The sequence below is a fragment of the Anas platyrhynchos genome, chromosome 25 (genome assembly GCF_047663525.1).
Source record: "Anas platyrhynchos isolate ZD024472 breed Pekin duck chromosome 25, IASCAAS_PekinDuck_T2T, whole genome shotgun sequence".
NCBI classification, from domain to species: domain Eukaryota; kingdom Metazoa; phylum Chordata; class Aves; order Anseriformes; family Anatidae; genus Anas; species Anas platyrhynchos.
In genome coordinates this window covers 5422662-5440185 of record NC_092611.1, presented here as the reverse complement: position 1 = coordinate 5440185, position 17524 = coordinate 5422662, and the positions used below count along the sequence as shown (strand labels likewise).

General features: G+C 54.4%; 1 protein-coding gene and 1 long non-coding RNA gene across 6 annotated transcripts in view; both read left to right on the top strand.

Moving 5' to 3' along the window:
* The window catches only part of LOC101804279 (opioid-binding protein/cell adhesion molecule homolog), a 324486-nt gene that overhangs the window by 77396 nt on the left and 229566 nt on the right, over nucleotides 1-17524 (top strand). Inside the window, exon 1 of one of the 5 annotated variants that reach the window (XM_072027634.1) lies at nucleotides 6948-6998. The exons of 3 other annotated variants lie outside the window; for them this stretch is intronic. The gene's annotated coding sequence lies outside the window, so the exon portion shown is untranslated. Of the gene's footprint in view, nucleotides 1-6947; nucleotides 6999-17524 lie in introns of those variants that run through there. One more of the 5 variants, XM_072027635.1, reaches the window with a different exon arrangement.
* Nucleotides 10401-14395, top strand: LOC113839832 (uncharacterized). The gene is made up of 3 exons (XR_003492436.3): nucleotides 10401-10517; nucleotides 12038-12136; nucleotides 12650-14395. It is a non-coding gene; the product is annotated as an uncharacterized lncRNA (long non-coding RNA).

The following is a 17524-nucleotide window of genomic DNA, read 5'->3' as shown; positions in this document are numbered from 1 at the left end:
GCTCAAAACATCTCATAATGTCTGAAATAAATCTTTTCTGTTCCCCACTCTTGCTTCCCACACACAAACAAAATGCATTTGCAACCCGTTCTTTCTGCACCCTTGATGTCGTGGTGGCGATTTTCGCCAGAAGCTGCCGGGGGCTGGTGGAGATGTGGCGGGGGGAAGGCAGGGTCCGAGCCCCCCGCGGGGGCTGTGGGGATCGCTGCGGGCACTGCTGGCCTCTGCTTCGGGCCCTGCGACTCTCAGCTCGGTGCTCTGTAGTCATGTGTGAGAAAAACATAGCAGCTTCCCACCTTGCACATCCTCCTTGTCAAAACAGAGATGTTTTTCGCAGGACTTCATCCAGCACTTGCTTACCTCTCGCAATTCCTCTGCTGCAGCTCACTTTTCTGTTTTTCCACCCAGAAGCGTTGCTTCTCTCTGCTTTTCTTCCTCCTTGGCATCTCTTCCTCATTACTGCCCGCTGGTTTTAGGGAAATGGGAGGAGGCAGTCCTGGTTGCCCTGATGATGCTCTCTGCCAAGCCCTGGGCTAGTGCATTCCCAGCCAGGCATGTTGCAGAGTAGGGGCTGGCCCTGTTTTGGCATGGGACAGGGGATGCTCCGGATCCCCCTGCACTTTGTAAAGTGTTTGTGGGGTCAGGGCGAGGTGCTGGGTGCTTGTGCTGGGGGCACTGTGCCCTGGGGCACTGCCAGCACCTCCGTGCCCGCAGGTTTCACGCCAGCACCTTCCAGCTCTGCTCAGTTTCCCGCGACTGGAGAATGACAAATGTGAAAAGCACAGTTTAATTAAACACGCAATGCGCTGGCTCATTAAGTGGCTGCTTGGAGTGAAGAGGGAGCCGTGCTGACAGCCCCATCAGCCTGGCCTCTGAAGCAGCGCTGGCAGGAGCAGCGGCCGATGAGATGACTCACGGCACAGCACAGCACGGCGCTCACCGCCGAGGCAAGTTTGGTTTTAAGCCCTGCCTGCAGGCGATGCCTCGTCTGCAGTGCCCCTGCGAGAGCACGCCACGTTTCTTGGGGAGCTTTTGAAACCCCATTTCACTGATGCTGACCCTCCGTGCGGAGCAGGGTCACAGCACACTGTGGCGTTGCACAAAAAAAAGCCACAAAACCCTTGTGGGTTTTGCCCAGAGGCTCTGGGGGCTTTTTGCAGAGCTGCTGCGTGTGGTGCCCACCGCTGAGGAGTCCCCGGGGAGACTCCGCCGAGGCTGCCCGCAGATCCCTGCTTCTCAGCCCTTCAGGAAGATGTGAGAGCAGTCAGTGAATCAAATACCATCGGGGCACTGCCTCAAACAGCAAGGTCACCTCCAAAAGGAGGCAAGATTAAGAGGCTCTTGGGCACTTTTTTTTTCCAGCTGAAGAGTTCCTCGGCTCAGAAGCGCACCCTTGGCAGCCCGCCGCCCCCCTCCCGCAAAGCACAGGCGGCTCTCATGACCACGGTGCGTGCTGCCCAAGCCCTTTCCCTCTCCCCGTACTGGGATTTGCATTTTACATGCAGCTAACCCCGGACCTCTGGCGAAGGGAGCCGGGAACGGAGGCTCCTGCTGAACAGTCGTCGGGAGATGAGACGGATAAGGTCTCCTCTCTGCTCTTTAAGGCCTCTCTTGCCTTTTCTTTTTCCTTGAGCCTTTGAGTGAAATTCCATGAGGGCTCTGCGAAAGAGAGCTCACATAAGACTCTCATTTCAGGTGTGAATATGGAGACGTTTTTCATTAGGAAGCATATGGTGTTAAGGTTAAAAAAAGAGATGGAGTTTGACAGCCAGGAACAAAGCAATGAAATAATAACTACAGGTGGGCAAAGCCTCCAGCAGGGTTTGCAAACAACAAAACCAAGCCAGGGGCGGTTCACATCCAAGTGTTATTGTTACTTATTAGAGTTGGAAAATTTTGCAGGGGAACGGGTTTTTTTTTTTTTGATGGAAACTTGGGTGAAATTTCCATGGGAAGTGTTCACCTTCTGCAGGAAATCAAACATCTGTTAGGAGGGAACGAAAAGCAAAAGAGAAGGCGGAAAGCAGCTGAGAAATGTGTGTGCTGGGAGGTGGATGGCGTTCCTCCTTGTTGCTAGTGCAGTGCAAATACCAACTGGAAAGGTCGCTGGGGGATAAGTGGGCTGCTGCCTGCCTTCGGCTCGGGGTGCAGGTAGCTGGCTTCGTCCCTGGTAGCAGACACGGGTCTGACCTCCTGCTTACAGCAACTTTGTCATCCTGAATCAAATACATGGCAATATTCCCCTTTATAAATAAGGAGATGTTCCCTTGCTCCGTTCCTTTGGGACCTCGAGGAAATCTTCTTCCTCCCCATCTGATGCTTTGTCCTTATCTGTTGGAAGCATCGCCTAAAGTTGGGTTTGGTTGTCTGCAAGGCAGCTGCTCTCTCCGAAATCTTTGCTTTCTTTCTGCCTGTTAAAATGGGGTTAAAGATATTAATCTCCTCATTAAAATACCGGGGGAGATGCTGATTGAAAGCACAGGACGGGAGGCAGATCATCGCTGCCGGAGCGTTGCGGCTGGCCTCCATCCCTCCTCGGGGCCTGGGGAGAAAGTTGAGCTCGGGAGCTGAATGTCATTGCAGAGGCTCCGCTTTCTTCTCAGCGCTTTGAATTCCAGGTCCCGAGTGGCACCGCAATTTATGGTGAATATTTTATACCTCCAAATGATGTTTTGTGGGATTCCGCTCATCTCGCCTGCTGTGCCTCTGTCAGTCTCGGAGGAAGGCTGCCTTTGTTGTACGTGTCAGCTTGACGAGGCGCCGTTTTTCCAAATGGATAATTCTGTTCCTTTGCCATCGAGGAAATTGTTTCCTTCCTGGAAAGGCTGCTCTGTCGTTTAAACAAGGCTTTGGCTGCCAGCGAGCCGACTGGAGAAAACATGTCAACTGACTGCAGGTGACCTTGAGAAAAGGCACATATGGGTGGGAGTGGGGGTGGCTTGCTTATATTTTTTTCACGGCCCTCCTTTGTAGCACGTTGTGAATGGAAAGAGCTTCGGCGCACGGGAAGGCAGGCGGTGGTGCGGGGCATCAAGCCCCACGCTGCTGCCCCTTTCCATCAGCAGGCAGGGGAAGGGCCAGGGATGGTGCAGACAGCAGATTTCTCCCCAAAAGGAGAGAAATCTCAGGGACTTGAAAAAAGAAAAAAAAAAAAAAAAGATGTGCAGCGTGCATTTAAATAGGAATAAATGGGAGGAGGAACAAACCAGTAGAAAAACCCAAGTCGGGAGCTGAGATGTGGAGGGTGCTGCTCATCTTCCTCCAACTGCAGGCGGTACCTTCAGCCTGTAGCTGGACATGAGAGGCTTGGGGCTGCTTATATCAGCCTGTTGATAGCAGAACCGTTCCCCTTGTGCACTCCAGTGATTTAGGAGGAGGATCGGACCCGGACACCTTCACTTGCTGCTGTGAGGGCTGGAGCGATGCTCGCTGCAGGTGGCTGCACCCCAGTGCCCTCGGTGTCGGTGCGCCCACGAAGTCTGCAAAGGCTTTGACTCGAAGAACCTGTGGGACGAAAGGTGCCGTAGAAACATGAGTTTTATTAACACTGTGGAAGGCTGCCAGTCGCAATTAAAGCCGCGAGAAGCCTGGCGGTTTCACTTCATGGAGCTCTGTGCAAATATTTCGGTTGGGTTTGATCCACGCTGCTTTGTAGCCCCTCGGTTTCACCTTGCGCTGCCGAGCACCGCGGGGTCTCCTCGCGGAGCCTGGCGAGCCCTGGCCGTGCTGTGTGCGCTCGGAGGTGCAGGAGGCGAGGAGAACGTGACCTGCAGGCTGAACACCGGCCACGCTCGCTCTCAGCGGGCCGCGGCTCCGCTTGCAGAGTGAGGGTAAATTGCAGAGGAGCGAAGCAACTTGGAGGAGTCAGTCAAGTAAGCGCCTTGTGTGGGATTTCACCGGCACGTTTCCCGCATCCCTCTCCGTCGGAGAGGAGGAGTGTGGGGAAGGAGGTGGGGAAGAAGCAGACTACGAAGAGGAGGCAACCTTTCGTAGCTGCGCAGAGCTCTCTCTCCTCCTTCCCCGCTCCTGCAGCAAGCCATCTGCTGCAGCTCAGCAGGCTTTAGCCGAGGCAAACTGTTTCCCCCCCCCCCCCCCCAGCCTCACAAATTGTTGCTTGCAAACTCAGGCAGGTGTTGTCGTGCCAGCCTCACACGCACCGTTTAGGAGGACTGCTTTGCAAACACGGGGTTTAGAGACCGGGGTTGAGCTTTGTGTAGACCTGGAGGTCCAGTCCGTGGGTGCCTGGGTTCCTTCACAGTCCCCGGAGAGCCGTTGATGACCCAAGAGTTCCTGCTCGCTTTTTGCACCTCTGGGGGTGGTAGGGGAGACCTGGAGCCTTTCCTTGACTTGGCACCTAATGTTTGGAAGGCAAAAGCTGGGTGAGGTGACTCCTGGTGGGGTGTAGGAGGGAGTCTTGTTCGTATTGGAACAAAACCTGAATGGAGGGGTGAGCTGAGAGCTCTCTTTGGGCTCCTACACCAAAATGTGAATCAAGTCCCGAGCAATTATCTCGCCCTTGGTGAATGGAGACGATGGCTTAACCTCAGCACGGCAGAAACATTTGATACAGGATATAGTAATGATGACATGAGATTTCTGAGCACAGACGGATCATCCCCGAGATGGTGAGAGATTCCTCCAAATTCTTCCAAGCCCTCTTTCTCCATACCATTGAGCTGTTGGATCCAGCCCATGGACACAGTCCTGCCGATCTTCCCCTTTGTTTTTCCTTTTAGAGATCCCTCCACGTTGTACAAGGACCCTTTAAAGGTGGGTTTCTTGCAAGCGCCGCCTCCTCCCTCAACTAAAGCTCCCCAAGCACTTGCAGCAGGGTTAAAAATGGAGAAGGAGCCGAAGAGCTCCTTCCTTCCATCTGGTGCCCACCTCTCCTTGCAAATCAGCCGGGAATGCAGCAGGGATGGCTGCCTGCATTGCGACAGCCTCCCCGCAGCAGGCAGAGCCAAGGGGGCGCAGCTGAAAGCGTGCCCGTGGGAGGCTTGGTGGTGAGGGCGCAGGCGGTGCGGGTATTTTTAACGCCGCTCCCCAAACGTGCGGTCGGCGCCGGCGGAAAGTGCCAGATTGCCAGCCCAGGCAAGGGATGCGGGCTTGCGGCTTGCCAGGGAGGAACCCAAGGCGTGATTTTTGGAGGCAGTGTGATTTTTCGTAGGGTTGCACCACGCGGGGACCTCGTGGCTGCCCCGCAACCGTGTCCGTGCGTGGAGAGGGTCTGAGGGTGCTTCCAACACCACCGAGTCCTGCCCTACCTGGGGACATCCCTGTTTGCCCCACGTGTATGCTTTGGGGTGTCCTGCAACGTTCCCATTTCTGCTCCTGGAAATGCAGGCGACAGACGGGGAGTTTTGCCAGCTCCTGACCTAGAAACCAGGCCAGCCACCCAGGGGTGGGGAGCACTGTTCCCCATCTCGGGAGTGTTTCCATCTTCCGAGCTGAGGATCTTTTGATGTGAGCAGCTCTGTGGCGCAGCCCGCGCTGGCCGGGTGGTGTTGAATGTTTAAAAACCCTCGGCTGCTTTCGCTGCAGGGAGAGGCACAGACTTGAAACGGGTTTGCAATTCCTCCTGTGGCTGGGACGTGCGCTGGGGAGGTCGGGGACGATGGCACCTGGCAGAAGCCTGGGGTGCCTGGACCTAAAGGTGGTCCCAGTGCTGTTCCTCGGAGCAGCATCCCCGTGGTGCTGGGCTGCTCCCCGGTGATGGGGCAGGCTCAGGAGCGTGCCCGTGGCTGCTGACCCTTTGCTTTCCTTACAACCCCCTGCCTCATTCTCAAGCCCACCAGCAGCACCTGAATGCCTCCAACCGTGAGGATAAAGGCTTGGAAAAAAACATGGAAGATTGGGAAGTGCTGTCCTTGAGGCACTTTTGGTGCTGTCTGCTTTGTTGCGTTTTTTGGGGAGAGGCAGCCTCTTTTTCTGCACCCCCCAAACTGTGATGCTTGCTCCCTGGCTCTGCCCTAACCCCAGAAAGCTCTCAGGGAGGGCGAGCACCAGCTGATGCCGTGTCCTTACAGCCACCTCAAAAATGTAGTTTTGAGTGCCCAGAGCTGTACATCGGAGCTGCCTCTCCAGCAGCACTGAGTGGTTTTTGGAGAGCCTGCATGCACAAAATGCCGCTGGAGCTGCCAAGATGTTTGTCTGCTGCCTTTCCCCTGCAAGCACTTTTCTTGCAGCAAATGCAGGCTGATTGCTCGCTCGGGGTGGCTTTGGGGTTGGTGCTGTGTTTCGGTGGCTCGAGGAGGGATTTGTGGCGTGGCAGGGCATGACCTTGGGCTCCGACCTGGCCGGATCTTTGCGCAGCGCTTGCTGCCTAATGAGGCTTAGGCAGCTCTAATGCTGCACGGAGGATCGTTGGAGGAAGAGCAGCTATTATTGGAATCGGTGCAGATGATTCGAGAGATGATTTGCTCCTCTCTCAAAATACAATTAGTCACTTCCACCAGCACGGGGAGAGAGCAAGGGCTTGAACTATTTGTGGCTGCAGGCTGAGGAAGCCGAAGAGCCAGTGCTGCCGCAGCTCTGGCCCTGCTCTGGCCGACTGCAGATGAGCTTTGCCTCCCCGTGGCTGTTGTTGCTGCCACTTGAGCTGTGCTCGGTGTTAACACAGCCGCCTTTTTAGCACTGCTCTCCCTTACATTTGCAGCCGTGCCCCTGGTTTCGGGTGGAGGGGCGCTGATGGAGCACGGAGGGGCTGTTTTTTTGTTGTTCCCTATACCATGGAAAAGCCGTACGCATTTTTTGCCCTCTCCTTCCCTCTGGCTGGCGGGGCTGTGCCGATTTCGGCTCGGTCCTGCCCTCTGTGCCGGTGCCAGCTCTCCACCCGGGGCTGCTGCTCTCCTCGGTGGGAGCTAAGGAGCAGCTTTGGGGCTGGCAGGCTGCCTGGATGCTCTGCAGAGCCACGCTGGCTGCAGCTTTGCTCGTTTGTAGGTGAGCTCGGGCTCGGCTGGAGGCAGCGGGGAGATGCTCCGTGCCAAGACATCACCAGGGTGAGGATTTTTCTGCTTTGGTGCCCAGGGCTGGGTGCCTTCAAGGAGCCTTCCCCGCTCTGCTCTGCACTTCTCCTTGAAGCATACCTCTCTGCTGGTCGCTCAGAATATACAAGTACATCAAGGCAACGGGTGTTCCTGAAAACCTTAATTAAGTGCGTTTTGCGACTATTGAGCTCCACCTTTAAAAACCAGCCTTGAAATTGCAAGACATTACGGGCACATTAAGGTTTATCATCTTCACTTTCTGCTCACAGATTCTCCTTCTCTGGAGCTGCCGCTTCTCCCCCTCTCCCCCACACCCAAGCTTGTGGGATCTCCTCGGGACTTCTCCAGCCTGCTGAGACCTTTCCCCTGCCAGGCTGGCTGTAATAGCAGGGAGGCATTTTGGGGTGACCTGAGCACGTGGGGTGCTCTCAGGTCTGCAGGCTCCTGGAGCTTTGGCTCGTGCAGTATCCTCAGGCTGGGCTCGGCATCGTGCTGAGCCAAAACCAGGCGAGATGTGCAGGGTCTCCCATTTCCCAATTTGTGCCCCATGCACGGGCTTGCACCCCATCCTAGTGCCGTGCCAGCAGCAGCCCTCCTGCCCCGGCTGCGCTGGATGCCGGCCTCCCCTCCTCCTCTCTTCTTATTATAGCAGCCTTATTGTTTTAAGCCGTGAGCGTGGCGCATTGTGAGCTTGCATAAAGGCCGTTGTGGAAGGGAATTGTATTGTGTATCCCGGCTGCGTGCTTCCTTTTAAACCATACCCCTGTCACCAGGCGGCTTTCTACAGGTTGGTTGCTGAGCGAACAGCTGAGAACCTGTGGGAAGACCCAAATGGCACTTAAATTATATTTGCTCTTTGATTTCGAAGACATTTAGTACCATTTAATAGAATCAGAATGCAATTTAACTCCGTGAAGTGGGGGAGGCTGCCTCGGGAGAAGTGACACTGCCAGAGCTGGGGAAACAAAAAAATTTAAGTGAGCAAAACAGCAGGGTCGGGTTTACTATCCGGATAATTATTATTAAATAAAGAGCAGAGTGGGACTGTGTCTATCAGCTTCCCCGCCTGCTTGAAATGGCGTTAACCACTTCGGAGCTGCATGAGGGGCTGGCGGAGCTGTGCCGTGGGGGACACCCGGAGACCTGGCATCTGACGAGGCCGTGGTGATCACGGGTTGGTGCTGAGCCAGAACGGCCCCGGGGGTTTCCAGCTGGAAGCTGCTGTTGGTGCACGCTGCTTGCTGCGCCCGTGGCGCTCCCGGTGCTCCCCTTGCCCCGCTGGTGTCGCTCCCCTCCGTGCACGGCAGCAGCGTGGTGGTGCTGGTAGCAGCACATCGATGCTCCACCAGCAGCTGGTTAGAAGTAAAACATGCAGAAAAAGGGCTGGATTTCTGAGGCAGCAGCAGTGTTGTCCTGGCTAGGCTCTCCAGCACACCCAGGAGATGCGCGCTGGGCAGCTCTGCCTTTCCGATTTCCCTTAATGGTGAGGTGAGGGCTTCTTGTTTGAATTTAGGCATTTTTTATTTTATTTTATTAATTTATTTATTTATTTATTTGATATATTCATGCTCTAAACTGTCTAATTCAGCCTCTAGGTTTGGCAGCACCGAGTTCTCCCCAGTTCCTCCTGGACACCCCAGCCCTGCTGGTGGCTCCCCGCAGAGATTTGGGTTTTGGTGGGCAGCTCCACAGCACAGCCAGACCCCGCCGTGGGCACACTGCCTCCAGCAATCGTTCCCTGCCTGGTTAAAGGAGATAATAACGCTTCCCTCCCTCGCCAATGGGTTTGCAGAGGACAAATCTATTAAAGATTGTGAGGCGCTAAAGATGCTTTGCTGATTGGGGCCACACAAGCAGCGGAGGTAGCTGGCTTAGGAAAAGGTTTGCGGTAGAGAAATCATAAGGCTCTCTTCTTTATTGCCTGCCCGCTCTGCCTGGCACCTGGAAAGCAAATTGAGTTTTTAAACTTTATTTTTGGCCTTCAAAAAATAGAGTAAACTGGGAGATAACGTAAGCACGGTGATAATATATTGCATTCCTTGACCATGCTGTGGCTAATAGTCCCAACGCTGCAGGGAAAGACGCTGAGCTGAGGGGTGGGGAATTGAGGTGGGGGCATTTACCCACCCCACAAGGACGTGGGGAGCAGTGCCATGCTTAGCCCTTGGCTTTTTCTGCCCCAGTTGCCCAGAAGGGCAGCCAGGCACATGGACACCAGCAGGTCTACAGGTCCCAGCATCTGTCGGATGGATGGGGGTTGTGATGAGGAGCAATCCCCCCAGATGTCCATGGTCATTTTCTGCTCTATCCAAGCTGTCTGGGCTGAATCCATGACCATTGCAGCTTGGTTCTGGTGGTATCAGCATGGCTGTGCAGGCAGTGGCTGCTGGCAGCACCGAAATCTGGCTGCTTTTGGATGAGTTTCCCCTGCGAAGCCTTGAGTTCTTGCAGAAGAGCCATGACTGATGCAGACACCAGGTCCACGTCCCTCTGCTCATAATAGATGTGAATTTATGTCTGCATCTCTAAAATAGCTTGATATGGCCAATCCTCCTGGATAAAGGCGAGGGATTGAATTATTACAAAAGGACAATTTTTCATTTCCTATAAGTGCCTTAATCTCGTGAGTAAATATTACAGCTTTGTGCTATAATCCCTAAGCTGGTATATCTCTTCCCTTCCCAGTTACCTTTTGTGTTGATTTACATTTAATATGTTGCCATTAAATCTCTTTCTCTCTCTGAGGCCTATTATAAGTGCAGTATTTATTCTGTTGAGTCTTTTTTAGTCACATTTGTATTGTATTCTAATGTGCTTGCACAAAAGACTGCTGGGCACATTCCGAAGATATTTGCATCTTTTCTTCCCTACTTTTGTCTGCGCTGCCGAAAACACGTGCTATTTTGGCCCTGCACCCAGAGCGGCGTTCCTCATACCGATGAGATGCCTGGAGGAAATCCTCTCCAGTTCCCAGCGTCCTGGGCTTCCCTGGTCCTGCTGCCCCATGAGGAGCATCTCCTGTGGTCCACACGAACATCCCGATGTGTGGAGCAAGCTGAAGCACCCAGGGAGCTCTCCATCTCCTCCTTTCATCCTTGGGCTCAGGTTTTGCACAAACCCACCCAATCCATGGTGGAGCAGAGATTTTCAGGGCTCTGCTGCCAAAACCAGTGGCTGTAGGGCAGTGGCTGTTGTCCCTGCCTGAGCACCAGGTAGTACAAAGTGGTTTTTGCCCACCTGCAGGAGGGAAGGCAGAAAGTGCGTGTGTGTGCCTGCTAAACGCTGGGCTGAACCTCCTTGTGCGTTAATTTACCCAGCTGCGTGTCTCCGTTAATTAGCAGCTCACGGCTGCTGAAGGGATGGCTGCTGGGTGCTATTTAAGGGGGGCTGGGAGGAGCAGTAGTTGTGGGGTGAGCCTGCAGGAGGGGGATGTTTTGGGGGCTGCCCAGCTCCTTGGCGCTGACTGAGGGTCTTGGCACCCAGCTGGCACTTTGGGAGGACAAAGAAGCCTCTATGCCTGCGCAGCACGAGGTAAAAGGTCTCAGAGGGTTTATTTAGAAAGCTGGGGCCCAAGTTAGTGGGGTTGTCTGCACATGGCCTGGGGGTGGGGGGACAATGCTGGGGTTTGTGAGTCATTGAAAGGTTTCTTTGAGCTGAGCACCCTCGGGGCACCTTCCCTCGGTGGCAGGATGGTGCCAAGAGGGGATGGGTTGGGGTGGTGGAGGTGGGTGGCCCCACACTTGTGGGGTGAGGCTGGGGCTCACCTCTGCCTCTTTTCCCTCCCTGAAAATAAGGGGCTAGTGAATGAGGTCCTGAGAGCAGCATGAAAACCTTTTCCAGCTCTTAAAATCTACCCTGGGCACTGCTCTGGCTCTGCAGCCCGGCACTTTTTGGGCTGTAAGCGTGGCTGCAGCTCAGTTTTGGGGGGGAGGTTTGAGCAATCGGGGTGTGTGCTGCTCAGGTTGCTGATTTCCTTGTGCAAATCCCAGCGTCCGGGTTCTTTTCTCCTCTGTCCCCTCGATGTAATTGCTTTGCTCCTTTCTTAAAGTGCCTGGATCTCCACAGATTAAGGGTGCTCAGCAGGAGCTATTATTATTGTGATGTTTTTATTGCATAGAGAGACTGAGATATTAAAGGACTCCTTCAGCAGAGGCTCTTGGAGGTAGGGAAGATTGGCCAGAGCACAGCTGGGCAGGGGCATCTGCCCCCAGGGACAAGCTGAAGCTGCAAAGAGCTGAGATTGTCTGCCTGGGGTGGAAGAGCCCCCTGCTCCCTCTGCTCCATCTGCAGGTTGCCTTCAGGAGTGGGGCCGGGAGGTTGGCAGCCCCTCCACAGAGCATCCCTGCAGGTGGGAAGCAGCGAGGAGCTCCCCTGTTCCCATGGGGACCTTTGCAGATGTCCCCTTTGATGGGGAGCTGGGAATTAAAGCCTGGCCCACCCAAAAAAACCCACACAACGTGTTGGTGTTTGGTCCTTGTTGTGTTTTGGGGGTGCATCCTGCGTCCCCAGTCCCAAACCACTGTCACTTTTCCTGGGGACGGGTGGCGGTGCAGAGCCGGTGCTGGTTCCTGTGCCAGAGCTGCTCCAGCAATGATCATGGAGCATCGCAGCCTGCCGGGCCTCCCCCTGCCTTCCCACTTCTGTGGGTCGGGCTCTGCCGGGTTTAAAAGAAAATGAGTCCATAAAAGTATCCAGGGGTAGCTGGAAGATGGCTGCGTTTCTTCAGCTGTTCCAACGAGGCATACAGAAAAGGAAGAAAAAAAAAAAAACCACAAACGTTGGCGGCTTGAGGGGGGGAGGACACAGAAACGATGCTTTTATCTCCTTTAAAATAACCCCGTTCTGCCTGATTTTAAATCTTCCACTCTCACCGGAGTCGTTCTGCTGCTCGGTGCAAAGCTACCGGGGGAGTTGGGGGGGGAGAGGGAAAAAAAGTTAATTGAATCCTTATGTTTGAGTGATGGCTACTCTGAGAGCTTGTCAACCTGATGGTAAATCTTGGGGGTGTTAATTGCTTTGAAATCCCTTTCCTCTCCGACTCTGCTCGTCAGCAGTTCCCCACCTTCTGCAGTCCCCCCGCTGGCACGCACGATCCGCTGCTGATGCGCAGCCCACGGCGCGGCTCCGAGCATCCGGGGAAGGCTTTGGGGGTAAGCAGGAGAGAGAAGCCTTTGCCTTATTCCATTTCAAATGGCTCCTGTTTGCTGATAAGGTTAATTGATTTCTTTTGCTTTAATTAACGGAATTCAATTTCCACTTAATGAGAAAGATTTTTGGTGTGACACGTGTAAATGGCAAAGTGACGAGTGCCGGGCACGGCGGAAGGGAAGGGAGGGGGCGGCTTGCGTGGGGGCAGTGAGTCCACAGGAGGTAGGGGAGGTGATGCTGGTCTCCCCCCAGCACCCTCCCCATCTCCCCAGCGGGATGCAGCCCATTGCTGCTCCTTCTTTGACACCCAGGTGTGATTGTGTTGGTCACCAAGCAAGCTTTGCGCTTTGGTCTAGCTTTGACATGCCCTGCTTGAACCATTTCCCACCTGCTTGGTGAGGAGCTGCCCCTGGGGTGGAAAACACCCTCATTTTCTGCTTTGGGAGTGCGGAGGGGACACAGGCAGGGCTGAAGTGTAATGACAGGGGGGTAACTCTGCTCTTGGGACCACCTAGGTGCGCTGTGGGATGCATTGCTCTCCTTTGGAGACCCTCTTGGACCACGGCTTGGAGTTATTCGGGAGCTGTCGCTGCCCAAACCAGTGCCCTGCCCATCCCAAGACTCAGGGCTGACCTCTGTTAGATGCTCCCAGCCAGACATGACAGCCCTGTCCCCAGGCTGGGTGCCCACAGCATCGCCTCGGAGTGCTGCAGCCCCCACTAGCAACAAGTGGGCTCCTCTCCTGCTCCTCGCCTGCCTTGTTTGCACCGAAACTGCTATCAACAGGAGAGCAGGGGGGGCGAGAGGATGGCAGAGAGCGCGAGAGAGTCACTTCTCATCAAGTTGATCAATCTTTCTGCTGTTGAAGCCTCTCAATGAGTTGAATGTGATTTTCTCTGCCTCCCGCGCAAGGTGGAAGTCGATCACTTTCAATTTTCAGCATGCAGAACAGGCACTCTATCAAGCTGCTGCCTTGCATCACCCTGATTGCTGCTGGCGAGGGCTTCCAGCACGCGCCGAGCCGCCGTGGCAGCAGCTCCCCCCTGCCAGGGGGCTTTTGCTGCAGCCAGCTGGGCGAGGGGCGGCTGGTGTAAGATGAGGGCAAGCTCTTTGGGGCCGAGGGAAGCCCGTGGAAGGCTGTGGGGTGGGATATGGGATCGGTGTGCTGTGGTTGTGTAGGATGCCACGGTGCCAGCCCTGCAGAGCCCCAGGGCGTGCTCCCCTTTTCAGCACCCCAAACCAGATCTCCAACACCACGACACTTACTGCGCACAAGCCAAAATCAGAATCCTTTGGCTCTGCAGCTGAGGGGAAGGCAGTGAGCGGCGTTATCCCACCCAGCAGCTCCTGGCTGCCCCACACGTTCCCAGCCCCGAGGAGGATGCTCCAGGCAGCGGCAGGGTTATCGGCACGGTGAGTCGGGGCCCTTGTCTGCAGCCCCGGGGCCGAGCGCGCTGGGAAGCCTCCTGCCCGCCGCACACAGGCCAGAGGCTGCAGATAAGGGAAAGTGATTTCTGGTTTTAATTAACTGAGCTTTCATTTAAGGATAAACAAAGGCCATGTTTGTGTGCTGACAGCTGGCTGTCCTTCTGGGTCAGATAAGAAGGCAAGTTATTGCCTCCAAGCTGCGAGAGGGACCAGGAGAGAGTCCAAGAAATGGGAAACGTGAACAAATGCCGAGCGAGCTTTGTTGTGCGTGGTAAATAGCCGGCCTTGTGCCTCATTCATCTGCCTGCCCCCGGGTAGGCAGTGTGGGAGCTGCGTCCTGCCATTGTCTGGGCAAATCCCCAAAGCTCGTCGGGGAAGGTTTCCAGGGTTTGCTCTGCAAAGGTGGGGCCGTGCTGGCTTTGGAAAGGCTGCTTGTCTGTCCCTGTGTGAACAGCATCTCAGCCAAAGCTCGCTGGCACCCTGTGCTCATGGGGCAGCACCAGAGCTGTCCCCTGAGGGTGCAGATCTCCCTCCAGCAAAGGGATGCGTGCAGGATGAGTGCTGCATTGTGCTTCGGGAGCCCCTGGGCTCGCTTGGAGCGGGAGGTGCCAGGCTAAAGCCAGCCTCACGTTTGGGTATCACCTCCGAGATGAATTAAGTGTTTGAAGACCTGAGAAATTGCAGCATTCCCGGGCTTGTCATCTAAACAATTGTGTTCAGAGGGGGAAAATGAGCGCTCCCAGGTCGTCGGTAGTCACCTTCTGATGGCGGTAGGTAGCAGTTAAGCTGATGGAGGAGCGAAAAAGCCTCTCGGCAGCTGGTGATTCAGAAATTCAGCCAGCCTGCACCGCGCCTCTCCCCAATCTCGTGCTTTGCAGCCTGTGCTGCCCGTCTTGCTGGGCTCTGCTTTACAGGGAGGAACGGGGGTGAGCACCCACCTGGCTGTGTCACCGTGTCACCAGCAGTGACCACCAGGCACCATCTCAGTGCACTTGTGGCAACCACGGCACCAGGACAGCCACCTGCGTGTCTTGGGGGCTCATGGCACATGCCTGGCAGGGGCAGCAGGCACGTTGCTTGCTCGGAGCCTTCCCAAACTTTTGCTTTTAACAGGATCAGGGAGCAGGAGCCTTCCTGAAATCTCCGCTGATTGGGTTCATGCCTGTCTGCGGTGCGTGCTGAAAGGAAGAACGCGCTGGATGTTTTCTAAGCTAGAATAGGGTTTTTATGTTGTGTTTCTTTCTGCCGCTGTCAGAAAGTCTTTTTGAGCAAAATGAACGTATTTGCTGAAAGTTTTTCTATAGGTCAGGGCTTTCAGTTGTGTTTGTGAGGAATCAGAAAGCAAAGCCCAATGATTTTCAGGCTGTGGCCTCAAGGAGCACGGCTTTTGTACCGCTGCCCCTTTGTAACTAAAATAAAGTGGAATTTCTTAACTAATTTTTTTTTACTGGGCTTTTTGCTTGTTCTTTTTCACAAGAGAGGGAGAGAAGCAAATACGTCTAAGACAACTGTGGGTTGTAGAGGAGAAAAAAAGTTTGTTTTTCCTCTAATCTTCAGCAAAACAAGTTGGCGGTTTTGGTCCAGTTGTAGTCTTGGCACATTTTCTCCTTGTGCCTAATTTAAGGTGACCGCTGTGAGATCCGCTCTAGTTTCACATTCCTCAGCCTTGTGTTTTTGCACTTCCAAGACTGTGTGATGGATCTTAAGGAGCCTGCATTATGCAGCCCTGTATCCATCTGTTGTCCTTACAAGTTAAACAGCCTGAAAAAAATGGATTAGAGCCTCAGCTCCTATAATGAAGCAGCAATTTGTCTCCAGATCCTGATCCAGGTGTAGCAGAGCTAACGAGCTGGCTGGCCTTGAGCATCAGAGAATGTTAAATACGTTTTTGGTGGAGGAAAGCTTGAGCGGAGGTGAGAATACGGTGCTGGGGAGAGGGAGGGAGAAGAGGAAAGCAAATGGGGCTGTTCCCACTGAGCACCAGCCGTCTTTGGGGAGCGTGTCTTGTATTGGGGTGGCTCATGCCTGGTGTAAAATCACCTTGTAAATGAAGCCAGGGTGGCAGGGGCTGTCCTATAACCTCTGTCTTCTTGCTGGGATCTGGAAACCTCACTGTTGTCCCTAGGCTGTCTCTGAAGGCAGGGTTGCAGTTGGGAAATGCCCTGCGGTGCCGTGCGTTAGCTGGAGCGGGGAGAAAACCCCACTAATAACACCGGGTTGCCTTTCATGGGGCACAAGGGCTCGCCTGGTATTGGGATTCTCTAGCAGGGTGTAGGTTAATGGAAGTGGTCCCCCAGATCTGCTCCAGCTGGCTTGCAGGGGAGCGAGCAGGCTGTATTAAACCAGGTAAAAATAAACCGGGTGGAAACGGTGGTGAGGAAATGAGGAGGGGAGAAAGTCTCGTCCCATTATGTGGGAGAAAATACATCCCAATTAAAGAGAATGAGCTGAAAGCGGTAAGTGTTGGGGGGAGAGGGGAGAGAAACTCGTTCAGGCTCCTGGAAGAAAGAAAGTCGTCTTCGGTGGGGCTGATTTGCCCGCGGTGGAGTGGCGAGAGGAGAGGGAGGACGGCTGGCACGATAATTTCCTCGTGGTGAGGAAGGTTTGGGTATGAAAGCGAGAGGAGGAGGGAGGGGAGGGACGGGGAGGCCAGGTTGATGGAGATCACGTTCCATTCAATTTGGAGAAAAGGAGAGAGAGAAAAGAAGATGAGCCTGAAATGAGGCTTAATTTTAATGAAGGAAAATTCTCCGCTAAGTAAGGAGAGTGGAAAGGGAGGGGAGAGGAGGGTTTGAAAATGATAGGAGCCTGACATGCTATTGTGGTGGAGAGATTTCCTTTCCTTTCTTTTCCCTATGGCTGAAAAAATAATATATATATTTCTAAAGACGGTGGCAGGTGGGGGAGAGAGGAGAGGAGAGATCTAATAGATGAGTCGCAACGCCCGGGAGGAGGTGCCCTCACTGCAGGGTGGTGGCCTCGTGGTGACACCGATGTCCTGCTCAGGACTCTGGGCAGGGGCTGCACATTGCTCCCTCGTGGCTGTGCCACGTCGTGGGGAGCTGGGCTCCCACCCCAGGTCTTATCCTGTTTTTTTCCTTCCTTTCCAAGTGTTGGGAGGGTGGGGGACGGGTGCCAGCAGTGGCGGCACAGGGGAAGGAGCCGCGCGGTGCTGGGCAGTCGTGCGTTATGGTTAGTGCCTTCTGCTGAGCAGCTCCCATAGCGTGGCCTGGGGTGGGTGTTTTGCTTTTCTGCTGGCCCCCCGAGAGCGAGCTGCACTCAGGATGCTCCCACTGCTCCCCATTAGGAAAAGTTAAACATACATGAGTGATTCTCCTCGCATAACTTCTTCTTTTAAGCATGGTAATTACGGTGCCTTGCGCACAGCCGTGGTGCGGTCAGGACCGAGGGGAGGTGGAAGTGGGGACACTTGGCAAAGCGGTGGCTCCTGGCACTGCCACGCCTGTGAAATCCCTCCTGCACTGGCAGCTCGCTGCTCTGGGTGCTGGTGTGGAGACACCGGGAGCCTCTGTGATGCTCTGCTGGCACCAGCCCTTCGGATACGCTTGAAATGTTTGGCTGAATACCTGTTGCCTTTGTCTCTCTGCATTGTAGTCCTGGCTGCCCTTGATTCGGTGGCAATTACTGCGTATTTCACAGGTTTCATTTTAATGTATTTCTCAGATTTCTGCTCTTTCCAAAATCCCCCACCCGGCCTCTAGATAGGGGGTGCACAGGCGGAGAGCAAACAGGGGAGCGTGGTTGCAAGCTCATTTCCCATTCTGCACAAATCACATTATGGAACTCGGTTGGCTTAAGGCTTTTTGAGAGAAGAACACATCCTCTGGGGACAGAGAAATCCATCCTGCTTCACAACGCTTCCAAGTTTATGAGTACAAATCCAAATGCTTGGCCATTTGCTAATTCATCCTCTCGCTCAGGTGATTTTCGTGCCGCAGACA